The following is a 23,985-nucleotide window of genomic DNA, read 5'->3' as shown; positions in this document are numbered from 1 at the left end:
TCTAATCAAGCCCTTTCCTCCCAGTCCATTCATTTTCCCTTCCTTCCTTCCTTCCTTTCTCCCTCCCTTTCTCTTTTCTTTTCTTTTCTATTCTATTGGAGGGGTAACGATTTACAAAAATATATAGTTGATATATATGTAAAAATTTCTCAGTTTTCTGCAAAACACTCTCACCCCCAGCCTAGGTTTTCCTCCACCATCATGCACTAGGACCTGAACCACCCTATCTCCCCTTCCCCCATGCCCAAGACCTCACTGGTGCAATATACCAAATCCAGTCCAAGTTCTACTTTGTGTTTTCCCTTTCTGTTCTTATTTCTCAACTTCTATCTGAATGAGATTATCCCATACTCATCCTTCTCTTTCTGGATGATCTCACTTAACATGATTTCTTCAAGCTGCATCCAAGATGAGGTAAAGGTGACTTCATCATTCTTAATAGCTGAGTAGTATTTTGTTGTGTATATAGACCACAACTTAGTCAGCCACTCATCTGTTGTTGGACAGTTGGGTTGTTCTCCAGGTTTTGACTATTACAAACTGTGCCACTATGAATATAGGTAGGTGTAAGTATACACAGATATTTTTGGATGGGTGTGTTTGGTTCTTGTTGACTTTTTTTTTTTTTTAACCAGAGCACTGCTCAGCTCTAGCTTATGGCAGTACGGGGGACTGAACCTAGGGCTTTGGAGCCTCAGGCATGAGAGTCTCTTTGCATAACCATTATGCTATGTACCCCTGCCCATGTGTTTGATTCTTTAGAAAATATCACCTCACCAGAAGAATTGCAGGGTCACAGAGTAGGTCCATTTCTAGCCTTTTGAGAGTTCTCCAGACTGCTCTCCTCAGTGGTTGGACCAATTGACATTCCCACCAGCAGGTCAGGAGGGTTCCTTTTCCCTGTCAACCTAGACCTGCAGCCCCACCCACTCATCACTGCAGCAGAGACGCCCAGTTCCTTCTTAAATCTGGGGGCTCCGGACAAACAGATCCTACTTATACCCGATACTTTTCCCTCAAACATCTCCTGACCTTATTTTCTCTCCATCCCACCCAAATACAGCTGCCCTTCTTCCCTTCTGATGCTACTCATACTTTAGGATGCCAAGCAAGCACCAGCTCCACAGTGAGTCACACCAGACAGGCTCAGTCATCACTCTGGCAGTTCTCTGGAGTCTTGCTCTCAGACACTTAGCACAAGACCGTCTTGAAGTGTCAATTATCTTCCATTTGTAGATATCTTTCTAAACAGACTTGAAATTCCCTAAGAACAAGGGTTATGACATTCTCTGATACATACTTTCTCAGATTTTTCTCAGTCCCTTGAAGGCATCATAATGAAATCTTTCTTTAGTCTGCGGTGTTTACTCTCTGAAGAGCTTGCCCTTGCTTTTAATGCTGCCTCTGATAAAAAGTTGACCTAAGGGTTTGCCCCAGATGGAATATTGCACTAGGTACTATTATTTGTGCTAATATAAAGCAGGATGAAAGTAGTCTCAAAGATTCACAAACTACACGTACTGCACATTCAGAGACCAGGACACTGGAGTATTGATCCGGGCACAATTGGAGCCTCCACCTGAATACATTCAAAGCCCAGCATGGGGCTGGGCAGTGGTGCACTCAGCTGAGCTCAAACATCACCATGAACAAGGGCTCAGGCTTGAGCCCTCACTCCTCACCTGCAGGGAAGCAGGTCTACAGATGGTTATCTTTCTCCCTTTCTATCTTCCCCTCCCCCCTTTCCATTCCCCTCTATTCTATCAAACAAAACAGAAAGAAGGAAGAAAAATAACTAAATAAAAGGCAAGAGCAAGGAGGTGGGAATGGCTGCCAGGATCGGTGGATTCATCGTGCCAGCACCGAGCCCCAGAGGTAACCCTAGTGTAGTGGCAATAAATTAAATACATAAATAAATCCCAAGACAAACTGCATTTGCCTTTCCCTCCCAGCAAATCTGTTCTGCCTGAATTTCCTACTGGAAGGACTAGTATAATTGATGGGTGGTATTATGAAGATGATGGGCAAAATCATTTTCCTGAGGGGGATCTACAGCAGAAACACAGACACATGGGGACAAGACAAAAAAAAAAGGGGGGGGTCGGGCAGTGGCGCAGTGGGTTAAGCGCACGTGGCGCAAAGCGCAGGGACCCGCGTAAGGATCCCGGTGAAGCAGGTCTGCAGGTGTCTATCTTTCTCTCCCCCCCTCTCTCTGTCTTCCCCTCCTCTCTCCATTTCTCTCTGTCCTATCCAACAACAAAGCAACGTCAACAATGGCAATGATAACCGCAAAGAGGCTGCAACAACTAGGGCAACAAAAAGGGGAGAAAATGGCCTCCAGGAGCAGTGGATTCATGGTGCAGGCACCGAGCCCAGCAATAACCCTGGAGGAAAAAAAAAAAAAAAAAGGCACAGGAACAGAATTTCAGGGAGCTAAACTGGATCTTGTTGTCATGATTAGAAGATTCAAATACCTGTCACTGAACTTTGAATGAGATTAAGACTACCTTCAGTATTAAGGGAAACTGAATAAAGATACACAGACTCTCTCTGTTTTTTTTTTTTTTTTTGCCTCGAGGCTTATCGCTGGGGCTTAGTGCCTTCACTATGAATCCACTGCTCCTGGAGGTAATTTTTCCCATTTCTGTTGCTCTTGTTGTTACCCTTGTTGTTGTCGTCATTATTGTTGTTGTCATTGCTGTTGTTGTTGGATAGGACAGAGAGAAATGGAGGAAGGAAGGATGGAGAGGGGGAGAGAAAGACACCTGCAGACGTGCTTCACCGCCTGTGAAGAGACCCCCCCACACACAGGTGGGGAGCCGGGGGCTCAAACTGGGATCCTTAAACGCAGGTCCTTGCTCTTCGCACCATGTGCGCTTAACCCGCTGTGCTACCACCTGACGCCCCCTACTTTTTAAAAAGATTTTACTTAAAATCTTTACGGAGAGAAACTGCAGAGTGAGATAAAATACCAGGGCTGACCTCTGGCATACGCAGTACTGGGGATTGAACTTGGGACTTCATGCTTACAAGTTCAAAACTTTAGCACTGTGTCACCTCCCAGTCCACTTTGTGTTATTTCTTATAAGTATATATGTATCTACAATATTCCAATTTTTTACTTGCCCTGACACTACACAAAGATTTATACATTATATTTATGCACACATTTTTTAAAACTTATTTTATTCAACTCTGTACTTCGAAAACATCATAATTTTAACACACAATCAATATAAAACGAATGCCATATTTTTTGAAATACTTTATTATTATTGGCTAGAGTCAGAGAGAAATTGAGAGGGAGGGGGAGATAGAGAGGGAGAGAGACAAAAAGACACTTGGCAGCTCTACTTCACCACTCTTGAAGCTTTCCACCTGCAGGTGGGGACTAGGGGATTTGAACCCAGGTCCTTGAGTATTGTAGTATGTAAACTTAACCAGATATGCCACCATCTGACCCCTTTATGACATATTCCTTATCTTTGTATCCTCTTTGAAGGATCCACTGCATGAAAAATATCTTAGTTCAAACAAACCAAGTTACCAAGGTAACTGACCTGCTTTGCCATGTGTGCAACTCAGGTTCAAGCACTGTACTTTGCTGCTGTGGTATCTTTCCCTTTCTACCTCTACCTGTTTTCCTATCTAAAACCATTTTCAGTGGGTGGTGAGGCCCTGGTGACTACAAACTAACCAAATTTCAGGGGTTCAAGAGCCACAGGGCTAATGGCTATCACATTGAAAATCACAACAAGAATTGTATTAATATCGTAAGTCTTTCATCACAGGTATTTAATTTTGACGCTCACCTCTCTCTTTTTTTTTTCTTTCTAGTCTTATTGAGAAATAACTAACATGTGATGTGGTATTATTTTCACTGTATAACCATAACCCTGTAGTGGCCCAAAAAGGGAATCAGGCAAACCAAGGAGGGTCCTGCTGCTGTCTGATGGCTCAGAGGTAGCAGCAGGGACTAGAGTGTGTTCTGCTGCTTTGACAATACAACCAAAGGTACTGAGTGTGGAAAGAACGAGAGAGATCAAGGAAGACCATTTTTAGCTTAAGCAACCGGGTATTTACAGTCTAGCTGCCTAGCAGTGCTTCTATGAAAATTAAACAAGTTGTTATATATAAAACACAAAAAACGATCAGCACATAGCAGATGCTCAATGTACGCTGAAATGAAAGAAAATGTTGATCCCAGTGCTCTGGACTTAAAAAAAATGAAGGTACATCTCAGAAAATGGGTAAGATTCTTCAATTCTTCCACACATTAAAGTTAGTTCCAAATTTCATTTTTTCAGTGATTAAAAGGGAGTGTCGGGGTTGGGTGGTAGCTCAGCGGGCTAAGCGCACCTGGCGTGAAGCGCAAGGACCAGGTGAGGATCCTGGTTCAAGCCCCCACTCCCCACCTGCAGTGGGGGGTTGCTTCACAAGTGGTGAAGCAGGTCTGCAGGTATCTATCTTTTTCTCCCCCTCTTGGTCTTTCCCTCTTCTCTCCATTTCCCTTTGTCCAATCCAACAACAATGACATTAATAATAATAATAATAATAGTAATAACAATAACAAGGAGAAAAAATAGTCTCCAGGAATAGTTGATTCGTGGTGCAGGCACTGAGCCCCAGCAATAACCCTGGAGGCAAAAAAAGGGGGGGAGGGTATCAAGAAGTATAATTAGAAGCCCTCTAGCTTCTGTTCCCTCAGAGAAATATGAACACATACGTATTATGGGGAAAAAGATTTCCATACTTATAAAACTCCAAAGTTTTTCCCATCAATTCTCTCAACATAATTAAGTATCAGTGAAATTTTCAAATTAGAAGTACATTTCATTTATGGGTCAGGAGACAGTTTAACATGTAGCATGCACACCTTATGTGGTGTGAAGCCCTAGGTTGGATCCGTGGCATCAAACAGGAATAATATGGATGTCACCAGTAGAATTTCATGGATGGTAGAACTTTGTACTCTCTCCCTCCCCCAAGTTCATATGTCACTGAGTCCAAACAGTGGCATTAGCATAATACTCTTTTAAAGATAAAGCTGCATTTTGTATTTATTTGCTTTCACTATTTGGAGATGCAGAATGGGGGGGATGCTTGAAAGAATAGGTTTATAATATATAAAATGTTACAAATCATATAAGATAAAGCCAAGTAACTATGGAAAGAGCTCAGCTGGTAAAGCATCATACTGGCATGCTTGAGGCTCCCCATTCAATACTAAACACCACATGTACCAGAATAGTGTCCTAGTTTGTCTGTTTCAGGTGAACCTCTCTCTCCCTCATATGTAATAAAAACATTAAGGTAAAGTCAAAATTTTACTAACTGATAATAACACAAATCAAACTTAAAAAAAAATCTAAACTTAATGGCAAGGGGTAGTGTGAAAAGAGAAAAATCTTCCTGTGAATTTAAGTTTAGGGCACTCGCTTTCTAACACGGTTTATGTAATCCTCACACCCAGGAGACAGGATAGCTGATTGTCCTGTCCAAACAAACACTGAAGAAATTTATTATAGCCATCAAGGATATTCCACTTCTCTTCCCATAGTATCTATAAATTCTAATCTCAGACTGTGTGTGTGTGTGTGTGTGTGTGTGTGTGTGTGTGTGTGTGTGTGTGTGGTTTGGGTGGATACTCTGCATAATTAGAATTCTTTGCAGTACTAATGAGAAAGTCAAGTGTTTAAAACTACAGTTTTCATTTAAAAGAAAAGAAAATTGCACTATATCTCTGTGAAAGCTATTTTTAATAAGGACTGAGCAAGTGTTATAAAAAAATATAGACAAATTATGATATGTTTATATTTCAAAGATGGTGAAACAGATCCTGCTACAAAAATTTTCCAACACTAATCCTTTGCAAATAGTTCCTTAGGAAGTCTATTTTTATCCCTTTATCAACTTGGTTGACAAGTATTTCATTTCCAGTGCATATATGGGCAAGCTTTAAAAAACAAAATTGTTTGCATGCTTTAGAAACAAACATTTTGCAAATGTAAACACAGTTTATTGTGCAATGATATTTATTTGCTAGGCTGAAATGATTCTGGGGCCCCGCCAAGATTAAGTCACAAAACAAGAGTCCACACAAGGAATACATCTGGCTCCCCAAACTCTAGAAGCAGTCAACCCTCTAGACCAGAATACCACTATGGAAAACTGTCTTGATGTTAATCCAGAAAGCATGTACATGCATTATTTCACAGCTTTGTGGGGATACTTGGATCAAAACATGTTATTCCCATTTTTTAGATGAAGAAACAGCAGCTCAAAAAGATTGGTCCAATGTCACCAAATTATTTAAGTGTCAAGGCCACCAGCCTGAATGCCCTCAAGGTATACAAAATGACAGAAATGGACAGGAAGCATGGTAACACTGGTTTGTATGTTCACATGTCAGTTCATGTAACCTCAATGACAACCTTATGAGGAAGTGAGGGAGGTTTGTCACTGGGTAATCACCTTTCTCCACCCTGCCCATCATACAACTTTTACTTCTCTGCCCTGCCCACCCCCCTCAAAGTAAGAACTCAAAATCTTCATGTTCTCTCTACCTTCATCTGAAATAAAAATGGGTTTTGTAATGCTCATTAGTAATGTTGGAGGATCCGGATTCGAGGCCTGGCTCCCCACCTGCAGGGGGGTCGCTTTACGGGCAGTGAAGCAGGTCTGCAGGTATCTGTCTTTTTCTCTCCGCCTCTCTGTCTTCCCCCTCCTCTCTCCATTTCTCTCTGTCCTATCCAACAACAATCACCATAATAACTATAACAACAATAAAACAACAAGGGTGGAAAAATATGTTGGGTGAGGGCCAATATGGGTTTCTTTATTCTGCTTTTTTCCACCTTTGCTTATGTTTGAAAAATCACCTTTAGGACGGGGTAGATAGACTAATGGTTATGCAAAAAGACTTTCATGCTGGAGAGTCTAACGTCCCAGGTTCCATCCCTGGTATTACCATAAACCAGAGCTGAGCAGTGCTCTAGTAGCCATCATCCATCATCCATCTATCTATCTATCTGTCTGTCTGTCTGTCTGTCTGTCTATCTATCTCTGTATCTCATTAAAATAGAAGAAAAAATATTGTTTTTATTTTATTTATTTTCCCTTTTGTTGCCTTTGTTTTATTGTTGTAGTTATTATTGTTGTCGTCGTTAGATACGACAGAGAGAAATGGTGAGAGGAGGGGAAGACAGAGAAGGGGAGAGAAAGATAGACACCTGCAGACCTGCTTCACCGCCTGTGAAGCGCCTCCCCTGCAGGTGGGGAGCCCGGGCCTGGAACAGGGGATCCTTATACTGATCCCTGCGCTTCGCACCATGTGCGCTTAACCCACTGCGCTACCGCCCGATTCCCAAATAAAATATGAAAAAAAAAAATTGAGGCTATGTGGCAACACACCTGGTCGAGCACACATCAAAAGCCCCCTGTCCCTGGCTGTATTGTTATATGGAAAACTGAGAAATGTTATGCATGTACAAACTATTGTCTTTACTGTTGAATGTAAAACATTAATTCCCCAATAAAGAATTTTTTTTTAAAAAGCCCCGTCCCCACCTGCAGGGGAGAAGCTTCTAAAGTGGTGAGACAGATCTGCAGGTGCCCCATCTCTCCCTCTCTACCTCCCCCTTACCTCTCAATTTTTCTGTCTCTATCCCAAATAAATAAATTTTTTAAATCACCTTTAAACATTTAGCACTGTTTGCTTTAGTATGAAATCTGACCTATTGAATAGGTTATTTACATAGCTAGGCTTCCATGAAAAATAGCTTTGTCAGTAATAGAAAAAGTGACACTGACTCATTCAGTCCCCAAACAAACTGAGCACCTATTATATTAGAATATGGATATGTCCAACAAAGAATGCCTGTCCTCTGGAGTTCAGTCACAGATACAAAGTGAATGCAAAAATAATTAGAAAGAAAGACTATGAGCAATGTTATAAAAAGCATAGTTCAAACAAAGTACTATGTGAATTGGAAAAAGAAGTCACATTAGGACACATTCCATTGCACTGAACTCTCTGGGACAGCCGAAACTTGAAAACAGTGACATTTAAAACTGGTGAATGATCCACAAGAAGAAATGGAACTAAATCTAGGGGCAAACTTGGAATTGGAATGTTCACATACTTTCTTTTATGGTACTATAATGACTTTGAGCCTAAAGTCCAGTCCTCTCAATGAAGAGGGGCAGAATTTCCCCAAAGTCCTTGGATCAAAATATACTAATAAGAGGAGATAAAGCTGTGAAAAACCACACTAGAACTCCCTTTTCAGTGAGAAGTATAGAACATTTGAGAAAAAATATAAATGTCTAACAGTAAGGTTTGGTGATATTATTATTTTTATTTTTACTACTACCAGGTTTATTGCTGTGGCTGGTTTCTGGCACTCCTGGTAGCCATTTTTCCCTTTTTCCTTTCTATTGCAATTTATAGGACAGAGAGAGATTGAGAGGGGAGGGGTGATAGAGAGAGGGATAGAAAGATAGGGACAATTGTATACTTGTTTCACGACTCATGAAGTGGACTCCCTGCAAGTGGGAAACAGGGGCTTGAACTTGTGTCCTTGCACTTGGTAATATGTGCACTACTGCTCGTGGGATTATTTATTTCAATTGATCCATATTAATCTACACTAAAATAGTTTTTTAAAAAATGAATCTCTCAGGAGTCAGGAGGTAGCGCAGTGGGTTAAGCGCACATGGCGCAAAGTACAAGGACCGGTGTAAACATCCCAGTTCGAGCCCCCAGCTCCCCACCTACAGGGGAGTCGCTTCACAGGCGGTGAAGCAAGTCTGCAGGTGTCTATCTTTCTCTCCTCCTCTCTCCATTTCTCTCTGTCCTATCCAACAATGTCGACATCAATAACAACAATAATAACTACAACAATAAAACAACAAGGGCAACAAAAGGGAATGAATAAATAAATTAAATAAATAAATAAATAATGAATCTCTCTCTTTGATGTAATCAGGAGTAATCCTAGTATAATTGACTTTTTAAGTCCTTTAAGGAGGTAAATCACTAAAAATGAATGTTTATTTGCCAAATGTTGATATATATGGTACTGTTAGGGGTCTACCTTGGGAAGACAAACCCTATACCCTAGCCAGAAGAAATGGCCAAAGGTGGCCAGAGACACCTCCTAAACCAAGAACACCCCAACACCCCCTCTACCCACCCTGCCACACCCAGCCTGATTGCCAGGGTCATAGAATGCAGGTGTATCTGGAGACAAACACTATAGAGCACCTGGCCTCAAGGTCCTGTGCACTCCAAAAGCTGACTATAAAAGATGGGAGAAAAAGAAGCTTGGGAGCCCTTTTACCGACAACATATCTCTCTTGATAGCTCGCTCATTCTTTCTCTCCTGCATGCTTCTATGGCATGCACTTTCTTCTCCTTTTTTCTACCCATACTCTTTCTCAATAAATGTTCAGCTCCCTGAAATATGACTGCCTCTTGTGATTCTCCCAAGTTGAGGACAGTCTAAGACTCTCAGAATGAATCTTGGAGGGGACCTTCCTTTCTTGTTCCCTCTTAGTTCCCCTTCAATAGTGCTAAGGCCTTTAAAATATGTATGTATGTCTGTCTTTCTTTCCCCTCTCTGTCTTCCCCTCCTCTCTCCATTCCTCTCTGTCCTATCCAACAACAACGACATCAATAACCACAACAATGTTAAACAACAAGGGCAACAAATGGGAAAATAAATAAAATATATTTTTAAAAAAGAATTTAAAAAAGTATGTATGTATGTACATATGTATTTTTACCACAGCAATACTCAACTCTGGTTTATGGTAGAGCAGGGCATTAAACCTGGGATTTTTGGAACTTCAGGCCTTATCATTTTATTTTATCTTATTTTATTTGTCAGGCCTTATCTTTAAAAATAAGTAATTGTGGGCAGGGGTAGATAGCATCATGGTTATGCAAAGAGACTCTCATGTTCAAGGCTCCAAAATTCCACGTTCAGTCCCCCACACCACCATAAACCAGAGCTGAGTGGTGCTCTGGTTAAAAAAAAAAAAAATCTAGCAATTAAAATTTTTCTTCTTTTAAAAAAATTTTATTCGCTTTATTTATTGGGTAGAGACGGCCAGAAATCAAGAGGGAGAGAATGACAGAGAGACAGAGAGGCACCTGCAGCACAGCTTCACCACTTGCAAAGCTTTCCCCCTGCAAGTGGGAAATGGGAGCTCGACTGGGGCCTTAAGCATTGTAACATGTGCACTTAAGCAGGTGCACCACCACATGGCCCCACAATTAAAATTTCTAAATGTGGGAGTCGGGCGGTAGCACAGCCTGTTAAGGGCATGTGGCACAAAGCGCAAGGACCGGCATAAGGATCCCAGTTCGAGCCCCTGGCTCCCACCTGCAAGGGAATCACTTCACAGGCAGTGAAGCAGGTCTGCAGGTGTCTATCTTTCTTTCCCCCTCTCTTCCCCTCCTCTCTCTATTATTCTCTGTCCTATCTAACAACGACAACATCAACTACAACAACAATAACTACAACAACAACAAAAAAAAAAACAAGGGCAACAAAAGGGAAAAATAAATATAAATAAATATAAATAAAATTTTTTTAAGAATTTTAAAAAAATGTCTAAATGTACCACATCCACAATGCTTCAGTGTCTTTATTGGTGAAGTAGTCTAAAGGCAAAATTACACATTTAGATATTTGTTGTCAGGTTTTTTTCCCAGGCTTTTCTACCTCTAATTTAGCAAGAGTTTTTTTATATAGTTATTTTTTATCAGGTATTTCAAACATTCAACTTATTTTTTACAAAACCCAACTGACTCTCACTGATCATCACCATGGCAAATCCTATACACTTGTGCTTAATACGAGGCAGGCACTTTTTAAAAAATATTTTATTTATTCATGAGAAAGATAGCAGGAGAGAAAAAAAACCAGACACCACTCTGGTACATGTGCTACTGGGGATTGAACTTGGGACCTCATGCTTGAGAGTCCAATGCTTTTATCTACTGTGCCACCTCCCAGACCACTTAAGCACTCTTCATATATTAAGTCTCTAAATCTACACAACTGAGGTACTACTGTGACCATCAGTTTACAAAGAAGAAAACGGAGGCACAATGAAGGTAATCACTTACCTGAGGTCTCACAACCAGCAAAGCGCAGATCAAGAACTCAGTCCCAGGCACTCAGGTTCCAAGCTGATGACTTCAGTCACTCTCAACTTCCTAAAACCAACAGGTTAGTAAGAGCTGTAGAGTGCTCTGTAGCAGTGCCACCCAACAGAAGTTTCTGCCATGATATAAATATCCTATATCTGGGTTCTAATGCGGTAATCACCAGTCACATGTGGCTACAGAGACTGAGAAGCTGGGTTTTCATTTCAATTAACTTGAATTAACAAAAATGTAAACAGACACATGGAGCCAGTGGTTACTGTACTGGACAACAGAGTGAAGAGCTGTCTATTAACCAAGAATATGCAGAGGATCATGGAAATGAAACACTAAGTTTTATCAAGTGACTGGTATCTCCTAAGTGGAGAATAGCTAAGAAGCTTCTAATTAACTGACATGAATGACAAATATGAATTACAAAGCATTATATGAAATAATGATCTCATGGTTTGGTTAAAAGTCATGGATGGAATGAACTAGAGAGATAACATAATAGTTATGTAAAAATAGACTTTCTGTGCTTGAAGCTGTAAGGTCCCAAGTTCAATTCCCACCACCTCCTTAAGCCAAAGTACAGCAGCACTCTGGTGTCTCTGATAGTATAATGGTTATGCAAAGAGACCATCATGCTTGAGGCTCTAAAGTTCCAGGTTCAGCCCTTGTAGGACCATAAGCCAGAGCTGAGCAGTTATCTGGTCCTCTGTATATCTTTCCCTCTACATCTCTCTCTCATTAATTTTTTTTTAAATAATAAATGGAGACAGGAAACATATATAAAAAGTAGTTTCATCTAAATGGAGGATACAGTGAGTACTTTGGCTGCTTTCGACGGTGGGCATTCCCCATGGTCAGGCCATACAATAGCTACTTTTCCTTCCTTAGAGACAGAAATCTATTCTTGGCAAGCTAGAATATTGCATTCACCAGCCTACCTCGTAGATAAAATTGAAGAATGAGATATAAACTGAGCATGTTTGGGACTGACAATACTTTAAAGGACTCCTTTGCTATTTTTCCCTGCCTCAAGACAGGACTGTTTTCCTGGAGAGCATGAAACACACTTATGACCACAAGGTGATCATGAGAGTCAGTCATATGATAAAGACAGTTAAACAGGAAGAGAAAAAAAAAAACCACGATCTAGACTGTTTAATGGCACTGTGGAGCCCTCATCCCAGCAACAGACTGCCTACTCTAGATGTAATACTTTTTGAAAGAAAAATAACTCGTCTTATTTAAAACTCTCTTATCTGCAGCCAACACAATTCCCAGCTGCCTAATCTATTCAACGTCCATTCCTCCTACCCACAGGAAAACATTCTTATGAACAGAAACACAATTCTGTTCCTGATTGGCCTACAAATAATTTCATCTCCCTTGTAAATGACTTGCTCAAGAAGCAGGCTTGGGAGTTGGGCAGTAGAGCAGTGGGTTAAGCGCAGGTGGTGCAAAGTGCAAGGGCCGGTGTAAGGATCCTGGTTCCAGCCCCTGCCTCCCCACCTGCAGGGGAGTCACTTCACAAGCAGTGAAGCAGGTCTGCAGGTGTCTATCTTTCTCTCCCCCTCTCTTTCTTCCCCTCCTCTCTCCATTTCTGTCTGTCCTATCCAACAATGATGACAGCAATAATAACTAGAACAATAAAACAACAAGGGCAACAAAAGGGAATAAGTAAATAAATAAATATTAAAAAAAAAAAGAAAAAAAAAGCAGGTTTAAGCCAATAAGGCATGGCATTGCCTTGGTGACAGGGACTGGTTCAGCTAAGGGCAAATGGCCCAATTCTGGTTAAGGGATTCTAGGATTTTGTTTTCTGGCATTTTTAAGAGGAAAAAAAAAAAAAAAAAGAATCTTACTCTTAGGAGAACAGATGAAGATAAAAATCTTTGAATTCCTTTCATGAATGCCATAAATGGATCTGGGGTCCAGATCTGCTTGTTATTTTGCTGCTAGCCTGAGTAAGAAGGGCACAGCCAAAAGAGCTTTAGGGAAAGACGTCTGAGAGAATAGAGGAAATCCATCTAGAAATCTGCCCTACCTTTGAAATAAACATCAGTTATACAAGGCAAAAAATATTTACACTAGAGAAAGAGCATCTTAGATGTGTTAAGAATTATTCAAATATTATGAGAAAGACCCTAGTGGACAAACACGATTGGGCGGTGGACCTTGGAAATATTTCTTTTACGTATCAGGCCTGATAAAGAATTTGTAAGACAATAAATTCCCAAGCATCATATTATTTCATAAGATCTTTTTACACACACCTTTTCCAAAACAACATTACTGAATAACTGTACATGTTTCAAAGGCCTCATAGCATTCATGATAGCTAATAGTTAAACCTGAAATGCCTACTATCTGCCTAGCCTTATGCTGGGTCCTTTTATATCATGTAATCCTCAAAAAAGGAACTGAAAATATACTCATTTTACCAGTGCCTGGTAAAATTTTATTTATTTAATTTTATTTTATTTTACTTTTTGTCTCCAGGGTTATCATTGGGGCTCGGTGCCTGCACTACGAATCTACTACTCCTGGAGGCTATTTTTTTCCCTTTTGTTGCCCTTGTTGTTCATCGTTGTTGTTATTACTATTGTTGTTGTCATTGCTGTCTTCGGATAGGACAGAGAGAAATCGAGAGAGGAGCAGAAGACAGAGAGGGTGAGAGAAAGACGCCTGCAGACCTGCTTCACCGCTTGTGAAGTGACCCCCCACCCCCACCCCGCAGGTGGGGGAGGGAGCCGGGGCTCGAAACCGGATCCTTATGCCAGTTCGTGGGCTTTCCACTGTGCTACTTGCCTGGGCCCCCTTTTTTATTTATTTTTTTACCACTGCACTGATCAGCTCTGGCTTATGGTGGTGCATAAGAGTCTCTTTGCATAACCACTATGCTACCTACCCCCTGTACTAACTTCTTAATACAACACTATCTACTATATAGTGTCCCTTTTACCCCAAAAGGTGAATGTCAAAGATATTTGCAATAAGTTGAAATTCACTAACTTGTGTTATTTATATTTCTTGTTTACTTTCCCAATTATCTACCTATATTCCCCCTACTAGAGAAAGAAAATAAATTTACAAGGGGCTAGGTGATGGTGCACCTGGTTGAGTGCACATGTTACAGTGCGCAAGGACCCAGGTTCGAGCCTCCAGTCCGCACCTACAGGAGAAAAACTTCGCAAGTGGTGAAGCAGGACTGCAGGTGTCTGTCTCGCTCCCTCTCTCTCTCTCTCTTCTGACTCGATTTCTGGCTGTCTCTAACAAATAAAGATAATTATAAGAAAAAATTAAAAAATAAAAATAAATTTACATAAGATAGTGCTGTTGAGATAAAATTGAACACTATTAGGAATCAATGTAATCTGAATAGGATTTTATTTGAAATAGCTCAGGTGCTTTTAGGAAAAAAAAAAAAGGTATGTAACTTTCAGTACCAATGCTTCATCTCAAATGAAAGGAAATTAATAGAGGCTTCAACCTAAGTAACACAAAGGGAAATCTGGCATTATCTGGCATCAAATTGCATAATGGGAATTGGAGAGAACTAGAACTATTTTTCTGTAATGCAAATTTGATTAAGTCATTTCATTTCCTTTCAATGGCTTCCCTCCACTTTCAGGAAAAATATTGGAACAGACAAAAGCTCAGATGTCTCTCAACCTATCTCCTCTGTCCCTTTGTTTCAAGTTCCTCCAGAACTGATGCCTCTATCAATTGCGAGGAAGGCTTCACCTTCCACTTTGTATTCCTTTACCTCTTAGATGTAAAGTTCTGTGCTTTCTCCTGAAATGTCACTCACATCGCCCTCTCCATTTCATCCCTGCAGTCCAAATGCGAGATGAGGTCTTGATTTTTCTTTTCTTTCTTTCTTTCTTTCTTTCTTTCTTTCTTTCTTTCTTTCTTCCCTTTTGTTGCCTTTGTTGTTTTATTGTTGTAGTTATTATTGTTGTTGGATAGGACAGAGAGAAATGGAGAGAGGAGGGGAAGACAGAGAGGGAGAGAAAGACACCTGCAGACCTGCTTCACTGTTTGTGAGGTGACTCCCCTGCAGGTGGGGAGCTGGGGACTGGAACCCGGATCCTCACGCAGGTCCTTGTGCTTTGTCCCACCTGTGCTTAACCTGCTGCACTACCACCTGACTCCCGGTTTCTATCTTTAATCTTTATTTCCCTCCTCTCCCTAATTATGAAAGCAATCTATATTCATAAAAAAGTTTTTAAAAGGGGGGGTCAGTGGGCGATAGTGCAGCGAGTTAAGAGCACATAGCACAAAGCACAAGGACCGGCTTAAGGTTCCCAGTTCGAGACCCTGGCTCTCCACCTGCAGGGTAGTTACCTCACCCGCGGGGAAGCAGGTCTGCAGGTGTCTGTCTTTCTCTCCAATCTCTGTCTCCCCTCCTCTCTTGATTTATCTCTATCCTATCCAACAACAACAACAAGGACAACAACAATAATAATGACAAGGGCAATAAAATGGCAGTGGATTTGTAGTGCAGGCACCGAGACCCAGCAATAACCATAGAGGCAAAAAAAAAAAAAAAGCAATAAGGAAGACCAAGTCTCCCTATGATTTCTTAACACAAATATGAAGATGTTTTTCTTCTTACATGCATATTCATACAAGCAAGCATTATTCACAACAGCCAAAAAGGGGGAAGTAACCCAGTATCCATCAGTGGGTGAATGAATAAACAAAACATGTTTATACATACAATGAAGTATTGTTGCAAAAGAATGAAATTCTGATATAAATCACAACACAGAAGAACCTTGAGAACATTATGCTTAATGAAATTAACTAGTCATAAGGGCTGCAATGTCTGAGTGGTTAAGGCATTGGACTCAAAATTAACTGCCAGGCTAGCGATGTGAGAGAGACAAAGAAAGAGAGAGAGAGAGGGAGATGACCCAGGAACCAAATTGATGGCAGCAAGGAAATTCAATTCTTTCTTGATCAGGGAGCCAAGGCTTTTAAAGGTTGCACCCGGAAGTGGCAAGTCATAAACGGAAATGGCTTGACTTGGTTTGGAAAGGGGCGGAGAAAGGCAAAAGGGGGCTGGGAAAGGCAACTTCCTTAGCAACTGTTGCGAGGGTTTTTAACCAGTAGGGTAAATAATAATAATACCCTGCAGGCAGGGAGGGTATTGAGGATAGAAAGAAGATAGATCAAAGGAATGGGATGGGTGGGGATCTTTCAGGCAAAACAATGATTATATAGATAATAAGGGAGCAGGCCATAGTATCAGGAATGCAGGGTGGAGCAGGGGGAGCTGGTTTAATGTTTTAAGGAATGCCGGGCTCCTGGAGGTAGAAAAATGCAGGGTGCTTTGTGAGACAAGGAGTCTGATATGACGTGGCAATCCTTTGGGGTTTCCTTGTCCCTCCTTGCTCAACCTCTATGTAGAGAGATTGAGACTGACAGGACGGACGCACCCCTCAGGTCAAACCCTGCCAGGCTCTACCATATCCTCACAATTTCCCTACAATTAACTAGTCACAAAAGAACAACTATCGCAAGGTTCCACTTATATAAAATACTTTCAGCAGTGACATTCATATAAACAGAAAGTAGAGTGGTAGTTGGTAGGGCAACCACTAAGAAGTGAGAATGGGTATACAATTTGAGTTTTTTGGGCTGGAGAGACAAGATAATGGTTAAATAAAAGACTTTCAGGGGGGTCCAAGGGTGGTGCACCTGGTTAATTGCATATGTGAAAGGACTCACATGAAGACCTGGGTTCAAGACCTGGGTTCAAGCCTCCCCCACCACACACACACCTGCAGAAAGGGGCACTTCATAAGCGGAGAAGCAGGTCTGCAGGTGTCTTTCTCCCTTTCTATTTCCTACTACTCTCTCAACTTCTCTCTGTTCCATCAAATAAAATGGAAAGAAAAAAAAAGGAAGACGAAAACTGGTCCTGGAAGTGGTGGACTAGTAGTGCTGACACCAAGCCCAGTGACAACCCTGGAGGTTAAAAAAAAAAAAACTTTCATACCTGAAACTGAGGTTCTTCTGGTTCTGGGTTCAATCCCCAGCACCCCCATAAGCCAGAGCTGAGCAGTGCACTGTTCTTTTCTTGTTTTCTTTCTTTTCAATATATTTATTATTGGATATAGAGAGAGAAAACTTGAGAGGAAAGGGTAAGATAGACAGGGAGAGAGAAAAAGAGACACTTGCAGCCTTATTTCACCACTCATGAAGCTTTCCCCCTGCAGATGGGGACCAGGGGCTTGAACCCTAAGTCCTTGCACACTGTAGTGTGTGCACTGAACCAGATGCTCCACTACCTGGCCCTGTGCTCTTGGTCTTTCTAGGTATCCTCCTCTCTATAAATCTCTCATTTAAAAAATAATAATAATGAAATGTCTTTTAAAATTTCAGTTTTGCAAAATGAAAAGGTTTTGGAGATAGTACAACTTTGTCATAAACACCACTAAATTACACATTAAATTAAAAATAATTAGGATGGCTTAAAGCGCAAAAACCGGCTTAAGGATCCTGGTTCCAGCCCCCGGTTCCCCACCTGCAGGGGAGTCCCTTCACAGGCGGTGAAGCAGGTTTGCAGGTGTCTATCTTTCTCTCCCCCTCTCTATCTTCCCCTCCTCTCTCTATTTCTCTCTGTAATATCCAACAATGACAACATCAATAACTACAACAATAAAACAATAAAGGCAATAAAAGAGAATAAATATTTAAAATATATATAATATATCATATAAATTATATATAATTATAAAATATATATTTATATATTATATATAAATATATATAATATACATAATATAATATATATATTTTTTCCCTCCAGGGTTATTGCTGGGCTCGGTGCCTGCATCATGACTCCACCGTTCCTGGAGGCCATTTCCCCCCCCTTTGTTGCCCTTGTTGTAGCCTCGCTGTGGTCATTATTATTACCATTGTTGATATTGTTTGCTGTTGGATAGGACAGAGAGAAACGGAGAGAGGAGGGGAAGACAGAGAGGGGGAGAGAAAGACAAGACACCTGCAGACCTGCTTCACCACCTGTGAAGCGACTCCCCTCCAGGTGGTGAGCCGGGGGCTTAAACCGGGATCCTTACGCCGTCCCTGCGCTTTGCACCACCGCCCGACCCCCTAAAATATATTTAAAAAATTAGGATGGCATATTTTATGGGATGTGTATTTTACCACAATTCAAAAAAATCTGACTGAGGGCCTAGGCAATGGTGCATCTGGTTTAACACACACATATTACAGCGCTTAAGGGCCTGGATTCAAGTCCTTGGTTTCCACCTGCAGGCGAAAAGTTTCATGAGCAGTGAAACAGTGCTGCAAGTGTCTCTTTCTCCCTCTCTACTCACCCTTCCCTCTCAGTTTCTGCCTCTATCAAAAAATAAATATATTTTTTAAAAATTAATTGAAGGGGCTGGGTGGTGATGCACCAGGTTGAGCACACATGTCACAGTGCAAAAGGACCCAGGTTTGAGCCCTCCGTCCCCACCCGCAGGGGGAAAGCTTCATGAGTGGTGAAGCAGTATTCCAAGTGTTTCTCTGTCTCTCTCAACCCCTTCCCTCTCCATTTCTGGCTGTCTCTATACAAGAAATAAAGATAATAAAAATTTTTCAAAAATGAATTGAAAAGAGGTAATCTTTCTAAACATTCTTCCTATAAATGTATATGCCTGCAATATGCTTTAAAAAACAAAGCATGTGGTCCGGGAGGTGGTGCAGTGGATAAAGCGTTGGACTCTCAAGCGTAAGGTCCTGAGCTCAATCCCCAGCAGCACATGTACCACAGTGATGTCTGGTTCTTTCTCTCTCCTCCTATCTTTCTCATTAATAAATAAATAAAATCTTAAATAAAAAAAAAGTGTGGGAACATACTGCATTGTAATCTACTCATCGCACTTAACCATATGATGTAAATATTTTTCAAATGCATATATATTTATATCCCATCTCATTTTCTTTCTTTCTTTTTAACCAGAGCACTGCTCAGCTCTGGTTTATGTTAGTACAGGGGAACTGAACCTGGAACCTCAAGCCTCAGGCATGAAAGTCTTTTACGTAAGTAATCATTATGCTATTCCCCCCTGCTCCACCTCATTCTTTTTCAGTGGCTGATAATACCTACCATATGACTGTACCATAATCTAGCCAGTTAATTTTAGTTGTTCTTTGCCCATCTTCCCATTATATCTTTCAACAGACATCTGCTTTTTAATCTGTCCTTCTTTTGGTATCAACACTTTGATTTTCCCAAGGGAAAAATACCTGCTCTTCACCCAAATGCCTCCCCTTAACCCCTCCAATCAACACCGACTGTGTGGCTAACCTGGGCACATACGCTTTAAAGTAAATATTTACATATATTTTTTTCATGTTGTTTTGTCATTTCTAACTACATTGTCTAGCTACTATTATTTGCTTAAAGTTGCTGCTTTTTGTCTACCTTGTTAACTGCTTGCACACTTAACCTGATAAAAGCTACTAATTTCTAACTTAAATCTCTTGAATTTTCTCAGCAGTTCACCATATCCGAGATAGATAATTATATCATCCATGTAACGATTGAAAGCTCTGAGTTCAGGCAGACCTGGAATCAAATCCTGTGTGACACTATGCACACTTTTTTTTTTTTTTTTATGGGAGACACTTTACTTTTTCAAAGGAAACAACCCTTCCTCAAGTAAGTCTGAACTCTTTGGATATAATAGGTGTCCAGAGAATTAACTACTTCAATTGAATCATTGTAGGGGGGAAGAGAATAGAACTAACTAGAAGCCAGGGCACAGCCTTCATCCTTAGAAATTTGACTGTTTAAAATATTTTTAATTTGGAATATTTATGAGATTGTGAAGTTGGCATTGAAATGCCATTTTATTTTATTTTTATTTTTATTTTTTAAATATTTATTTCCTTTTGTTGCCCTTGTAGTTTTACTGTTGTAGTTTTACTTATGTCGTTGTTGGATAGAACAGAGAGAAGTGGAGAGAGGAGGGGAAGACAGGAGAGAAAGGAGGGAGGGAGAGAAAGACAGACAATTGCAGACCTGCTTCACTGCTTGTGAAGCGACTCCCCTGCAGGTGGGGAGCCAGGGCCTCGAACTGGGATCCTTATGCCAGTCCTTGACTATGCACACTTTTTCAGATAGAAAGACAAAGGAAGGAAAGACACTACAGAACTAAAGTTTCCCTCAGTGTGGCTATTTTCCATATATATATATATATCTGCACCTACTCCCTCACCCCCAGAGCACTGCTCAGTTCTGGCTTATGGTGGTGCTGAGGACTGAACCTGGGTCATCTAAGCTTCAGGCATGAAAGTCTTTTTGCATAAGCATTATGTTATCTCCGACAACCCACCTTTGGTATTTTCTGTCTCTTTTATTACTGCCCCTTTGCCATCAGCATATTTCTCTCATGCTTAAAAAGACTTTACTTTCTTCCCTAGTCACTCTCCAGCCTTCTCCCCTCCCTTCCACAGACAAACTTCTTAGCTGCCTACATTTTGTCTTTACTTTCTCACATCCCACTCTCTCCTCATCCCACTAATATATTACACGAAACCTTTGGGAGCTGCTGATATTATAGATTCCTCCCCCACCATTCCATCAAATCTGCTCAACTAGGTCTCCAGTGACCTTTATTTTTATTTATATAAAGAACACATTCTCACTTTACTTGAAATCTCTTCAGCATCCAGCAAAGCTGACCTCTTCCTTAGTTTTCATTACTACATTACTTCTATTACTACCTCCATTACTCTCCCAGTTTTCCTCCTACCCCTATGGTTATTTCTTCTTGGAAAAATGAATCTGAGTGAATGGTTCTTCCAGAAGTATGCAACATAGTAGCCCTGAATGATTTGTGGCCATAAAAAAATTGTCTCTGGAAAGGCCTCTTCCAATATTTATATTGATGCAGTATTGAGCTGCTTCCATCTCTATGCTCTATGAATGTACCTTTAATCATATTTGGACTGCATCCCATGAGGTCAGAGACTGGATTCCTTACAACCTACTGTTCCTGGCACCCAATAGATGCCCGATAAATATTTTTTAAATTGCCAGTAATGAATGGCTACAATGTGAAATACAGAACAAGGAATGATGAGACTAAGAACAGCAAAAATAACTCTGATCTTCCTGTAACCATACTTCTGATCAAACAAACTCACTGCTTGCTTTCAATCTTTTGATAGCTCCCCACACTCCCTAGGATAAAGGTTTGGATTCCTCAACACTTGCAAGAAGATAAAAAGGGAATTTTTCTTTTTTGAAGAGACATCTGCTCAAAATAATGCCTCAAAAATCATCTAGCTAGATCACTTCCATTTCTCAGAATCTGCCTCTAGCCAGCCTATGGAATCCTTGCAAATGCCCAAGACGCCTGCACTCTCTCCCTTGGCTGTGCAAATACTGCATTCTCTGCTTAGAATAGTGGTCATAACAACAAGCCTCATGATCTAGCCAATACCAAGACAGTCTTCATGTTTCATTTTAAAGTCTTCTTCTGGACTGTCTGGCCATCCTCCCCAACCTCTGGAAATCTAGGTTGACTATCTTTCCAGCGCATACACAGTCCTCTGTAAACCCAAAAGCACAGCTGGAATTACGGTGAATTTCTGTTTATGGGCCTGGCTCTTCAGTAAAACTGTAGAGTTCCCTGGGGACAGGCGTCTCATTCACTTTTCCTACCCCTGGCGATCAGCCCAGGCCCTGGCACACCAGAAATCCTCAACCATGGACCTTCTTGTAGTAGTACTAATAAAAGCCCTCAAGTACTAAGGACTTACCTGCAAGGGGTTTTCAATACAGATTGTCTTGCAACGGACTTATAAATCAGATGCTATCATTTTTCCCAGCTTGCAGATGACAAAAACTAATGTACAAAGAAGTCAGTCCTCTCTGGTCCCTGAAGAGTCGTTTTCTGCAATTTTGAGTTATTCCCTGACACCCCACACACACACAATAAGAAAGGCTTAAAAAAAAAAAAAAAAAGAAGAGAAAGAAACTTTCTGGTTAGGCTAAGCAAAAACCCCCACTATAATAAGCAGCCTAAAGCCCTCCACGCCCTAGGGGGTCAAAGAGCACGGGGGGAGGTGTCCCCGCGCTCTGTCCAGGAGACAAAGGTCTGCCCAGTTTCCCTCCCGGGGTCCCCGCGATGCAGTCTTTCGCCCTCGGCAGCCAGTCGATGCTGCTGCGCTGGTGTGTGCGGGGGGCCACCACCACCCTCCGCTCAGCCCAGCTCACCTGCGGCCCCGCAGCCTCTGACTCGCAGCGCCTCCCCGGGGTTGCGAGGTGCTCGCTGCGCTCCGCGGAGCCCGTTGCCTTGGCGACTGGAGCTACCAACTCCCGCGAATGGAGCTACGGCGGCTCAGAGGGGACTAGGAAAACCCGCGTTCCCGTCCGCAGCTACCGAGCCCGCTGTGCAGAAGCTGGGGCGGCAAGTCCGGCAGCTGAGTGGTTGGAGATAAGAATGGGGTGTAGCTACCTGGAACTGTGTCCTGAGGGAAGAGGGAAGGAAGAAAATGTGGGGACAGGACTAGCAAAGCCAAAGAGTAAACTTGTAAACAAAAAGAAAACTTGTTTACTCTTTACAAAGAGTAAACAATGCTGCCTGTGCTTCAGTTTCTCTCTCTCTCTGTAATTTGGGATGGGAATCATTCAGGAAGAAGAAATGGCCTTAGGCACAAACTTCTTGAAAGGGGGAATTTAATGAAAATCCATGTCGTCAGGGTGGCAGAGTCTCTTTCTTTAAACCCCCAAATGGATGGGAATGACAAGGAATGAATAATTTCTTTCTTTGAACTCAAGGTGAGAATTAGATCATCAGATTTGATTTCAACATGGGGAATAATTTAGTTTCACTTGTAACCAGCAATTATACTTATTGAAGTAATCCTGCAGTTACACTAGAACATAAACACAAAGGAGATTCACTGTAAAAGCAAAAGGGTTAAAAGTATTTTAAGGGAGTCTGGGCAGTAGCATAGCGGGTTAAGTGCACATGGCACAAAGCACAAGGACCTGCTAAGGACCAGCCTAAGGAACCTGGTTCGAGCCCCGGCTCCCCACCTGCAGGGGAGTCCCTTCACAGGCAGTGAAGCGGGTCTGCAGGTGTCTATTTTTCTCTCCTCCTCTCTGTCTTCCCCTCCTCTCTTCATTTCTCTCTGTCCTATCCAACAACGATGACATCAATAACAACAACAATAATAGTAAAACAAGGGCAACAACAGGGAAAATAAATAAATATTAAATAAATAAATAAATAAATTTAAATGCCATAGAGCCAGGCGGTGGTGCTCCTGGTTAAGCACACACTTTACAGTGCACAAAGACCTGGGTTCAAGCTTCACAAGTGGTAAAGTAGTGCTGCAGTTCTCTCTCTCTCTCTCTCTCTCTCTCTCTATATATATATATATATACCTTCCCCTCTCAATTTCTCTGTCTCTACCCAATAATAAATAAATACAAATACTTTCTAAGAAATAATCCAGTGTTCCAGGAGATGACATAGTAGATAAGGCACTGAATTGTCAAGCATGAGGTCCCAAGTTTAATTCCCAGCGCCACATGTACCAGATTCATTTCTGGTTCTCTCTCTCTCTCTCTTTCTCTCAGTCTTTCTCATTAACAAACAAAATGTTTTTTTTTTTTAAAAGTAGTTTAAATTTTATCTGCTGGGGATGGAGTAAATAAGCTATTTTACATCCATAAAGTGGATTATTATAAAAATAACTTAGAGGGGGGCTGGGTGGTAGCACAGCGGGTTAAGCACACATGGCCTGAAGCGCAAGGGGCCAGCGTAAGGATCCCAGTT

At 41.3% G+C, this 23,985-nt stretch overlaps 1 protein-coding gene across 2 annotated transcripts in view; it reads right to left on the bottom strand.

Moving 5' to 3' along the window:
• PKIG (cAMP-dependent protein kinase inhibitor gamma) overlaps positions 1-22,515 on the bottom strand; it is a 118,265-nt gene extending 95,750 nt beyond the window's left edge. The window contains exons 1-2 of one of the 2 annotated variants that reach the window (XM_060190567.1): positions 22,416-22,515; positions 11,141-11,230 (exon numbers count right to left, since the gene is read on the bottom strand). The gene's annotated coding sequence lies outside the window, so the exon portion shown is untranslated. Of the gene's footprint in view, positions 1-11,140; positions 11,231-21,958; positions 22,100-22,415 lie in introns of those variants that run through there. The other variant, XM_060190562.1, reaches the window with a different exon arrangement.
• Positions 22,516-23,985: the final 1,470 nt, after the last annotated feature.

This window comes from Erinaceus europaeus, chromosome 1, assembly GCF_950295315.1.
Source record: "Erinaceus europaeus chromosome 1, mEriEur2.1, whole genome shotgun sequence".
NCBI lineage: Eukaryota > Metazoa > Chordata > Mammalia > Eulipotyphla > Erinaceidae > Erinaceus > Erinaceus europaeus.
This window is presented reverse-complemented; position numbering and strand designations above follow the sequence as displayed.